We start from the raw sequence: 3,970 nt of genomic DNA on the forward strand, positions 1-3,970 counted from the left end.
CTAATTTTGTTCAGGTTGACTGCCTGTTCAAGTCTGACTCTAGATGCTCATCTAATGTATACTGTGACCAACTATTTCGGTTGGATTAAGATAATTACCTAGCTCAACACTTTTCTGATACATTTTACAGTAATGGAATCCAAAGCCTTTATATGCCTCTAAATCTGCACTTTAAAGAATTCTAAGGATGAAAAGGTGTGCTTTAGAGTAGAATTATCCCAAGTTCACCTTAACAAAGAGTCTTTTGGGGAACGTGAGTTTAAGAACATACTAAAGATTCCCTAAAATTTATGAACTACTGAACTGAATTAAATCTTATGCAAAGGTGCTCTAGTTTCATGGATGTAACCATGATTCTGATATGTATTTGCATTTTAGGACTGAATTATTCTATTCTGATTTATTACTCAGACTGGATTGGGAGTCTCTGCACTACACCTTTCATCACCATTCCACCCTATGGGATTGTTTAGCTAGTGCTTAGAATAGCAGGCAAATCTGAACCTTACAGGCTGGCCTACAAATGAGCTGCAGACTAGTAATGTAACTGAGGGGAGGCAACTGTGCCCACTTTTGGGGTGGTAAGTGCAAAAGCAGCCATTCCTGCAGTGGTAGCTGACTGTGCTGCCACAACAGGCATGGCAGGAGCCAACACTGCCCCAGATGTGAAGCTGGGCTGCTATGTCTCTGGTACAGACATATGAGTATTGGGGCTGTAGTCATCTTTGACACACCAAAGTGGCTTAAAAAAGCAGTTCTTGCCACAGTAATTACATAAGAGGTAAATAAAGCATTTACTGAGGCTTCTTCAGGCAACAGAATTCCTGGACAAGTAACTACAGCCAGGATGCCAAACCTCACAAAAATTATCACTATCCACTGATACACTGTAGCCAAGATGCAGATGTATCATGACGTGTATCCTAACCAAGCATCTCAGGACTTTGTTTGGAGTGATTCTGACCCTCTCCCTATCTGAAGGTCTGAGTTTAGAAAAGACATACCAACCTGCAAGAACATCTCATGAAGTGACTGAGTGATATCCTCTCAGTGGTGACAGTCTGAACAGTGACCAGTTAAATGGTGCATGAACAGAAAATCTGCCAGTTTTCTATACACTGTCCCCATGTTCTTAACCAAACTAAATGAAGATGCTACAATCCCATGTCTGTTTCTCCATTGTTTTTTGTCATTCAAGGTGGAATTAGCCAAAACATTAGATATTATATCATAGGAAACAGTTCTATCTTGACCTAGTGTAGGGATGCTCAACCTCTAGCCCTTGGACCAAACGTAGCGCACAGAGCCATGGCATCTGGTCTGTGGGGCTCCCCACAGGTTGGGAAATTTGGCAGTAGGGGAGCAGTGACAAGTAATACTGCCACCCCTCCCTGACATCACATTCCCAAGCCCTGTGGCACTGGATCAAGGTAAGGACATGCCCCCTTCCCCCCTCCTCTGCATGGCCAGATGGGCTAGGGACAGACATTGCACAGAAAGCAGCTTAAGTGATCAGAAACTGGTTTAAACCTGTAACAGAACAGATGTTCAGTGCACACAAACCAGTTTCAAAACTGGCTGAAACTGATTTTGAGGTAAACCTAGTTGAACGTAGTATAAGACTTAACTGATTTGGAGCAAACTATTTTATGTAATATCTGTCTCAAACCCCTTACTGGTTTAAGATAAACTAGAGTCCCCCAGCATCCTGGCATCTTGTCCAGGCTGGGCAGGGCTCTTGCTCCACAGCAGGGCTGACCTCTGCTTGATTGCTAGAGATCCAGCAGATACTGCAAGTACAGCAGGGTCTGCCCGGCTTCTCCCTGCCCCACCCGCCCACCAGCTGCCCCACCCGCACACCAGCTGTTCAAGCAGGAATCCCCCCTCCCTCCCATCTCCCACAGCACAGACACCAGCCCCATGGAGCCTAGGCATGTGGTATGTTAGCTAATGCCAAGGTGTTTGTGTCTCCAATTTCACTGGGACAGGCAGACAGAACAGTGACTGCTTAGGGCTTTTTAGAGCTAATCAACAAGTCAGCTGGTAAGCTGTTTAAGAAAAGTCTGAACTAATGGAAAGAGGATATTGTTTTGCTGATGGGGTGATAAACACTGTTATCAACCCCCTGCTAGCTTGCTTGCCTGTCAGTTCTCTGCAGACAGTATGATGAAGCAGGGAGGGAGATTGAAAAGCTCTGTATCATCAACAGATGCATGCACTACACCCCCCGCTTTGCCTCAGAGTGCTAGTAGGGGGTTGGGGGCTGGTAACACTCCCACCCCTTGAGCAGCAAGCAGGAAAAAGCCTGGGATGGTGCAGGCAGACCTCCCTAATCAGAGTTCCAGCCAGGGCGAGGCCATGCCCCTCCTCAGGTCAGCGCTATGTAAGGGAAGAGAGACTGCTATAGCACCCACTGGCTTCTAGCCTGAGCCACTGCAGGCACATGCCTGAATTTCCTCAGTTCAGAGACAATATCTGTCCAGTGACAAACCAGTTCAGCTTAGCCAGGTTAAACTAACCCGCAACGGTTGAATCAATTCAGGCTCAGGTTTTTTGAATGTCTGTCCCTAGTCATGGAGGCCAGGCCATGATGCCTTCTCCCACGAGGACTAATCAGGGCCAGGCTGCTCCCCAACCTCCCCACACAGTTGGATCAGGCACTGCCTCATTGCCCCACACACTGGATTAGGCCCACCAGCCAGATCTGGCACCAAGAGGAAAAAGGTTAGGAATCACTGACCTAGTGGGTATAACAGCAGAACAGAAATCAGGAAACACTGGATCCACTTACATCTTCCATTGATTTGGACATCAGATTCAGACACTAATTACTTTTACTGTTGGAGATCTGCAGATGAAAAATACTATATAAATGCCAAGCATCATTATTGTTGTTAGCTGTCCTCAGACTATAACTTTTTTCCCCTACTTATTATAATATATAAGTTATACATACAGAACCTGATTTGGCAAGATCTGTACATGACAGGACTGAGCCCTAAAACACTGTCCCTATGCTGGAAAATCCATCAAAGACTAAAATATCCAATTGCCTGTGGGTGCACACTGCTCACAAGACAATCACTCCCTCTCTGATCTCTCAGTTCTAATCCTCAAAGGGAACTTACAAAACACCTTTCGTACACGAGCCTACAAAATTCACTCCATAAATCTACTGGATACAAAAAATCATGGACTTAATACAGACATTGGATTTATGACACATTACAATCTGCCTGACATCTGACCCACCAGTTAACCTGCCTCCAGCTGACCACTTGCATCCTTCACACATTTTCCACCCTTCCTCCTCCCCTCCTATCTCTACCCTTTGTCTTCCAAACTTCCATTCATTCGCATTTTCACATATTTTTTGTTTACTTTAGCTTCTTTTCCACCTCGGAGAGCACAGAACAGCAGCAGAGTCTCCCAAAGCCTGAAGAAGGGTGTTTGTGCCCCAAAGCTTGCAAAGAACGTTTTCCAACTATTTAGTTGGTCTAATAAAAGATACCACATCTACCCAAAGAACCATGCCTGCTTATGTCCTTAGACCAACATGGCTACAACCAACAACCCTACACACACACACACACACACACACTTAATTTAGAATGCAGCCTGCATAAGTCATCTGCCAAAAGTGGTCACATGCCTCTGGTTAGGAACAATTATCCTGGCAGTAAGAACTACTAATCCTAGAGGACTATATAGTTTTCACTTATAACAAAAATGTCACTTAATAGTTGTCATTGAGTAGTACACCATGAAAAATAAAAGTGATTATCCACGTTTGAAGATTACCGTATTTTTGTGCATATATCCCGCAGGGTATACGTGATTTTACAAAAAAAATGGATGGGTGCAGGCTATACGGGGGTGTGGGCTATCAGTGGACTTTTTTTTCCCCCCGCGGGGGGCCGGGGCCAGGACGGGCTGCGCCGCCTCCCTGCTGGGCCCTGGCAGGCCACAC

The sequence above is a fragment of the Alligator sinensis genome, unplaced genomic scaffold (genome assembly GCF_000455745.1).
Source record: "Alligator sinensis unplaced genomic scaffold, ASM45574v1 scaffold389_1, whole genome shotgun sequence".
NCBI classification, from domain to species: Eukaryota; Metazoa; Chordata; order Crocodylia; family Alligatoridae; genus Alligator; species Alligator sinensis.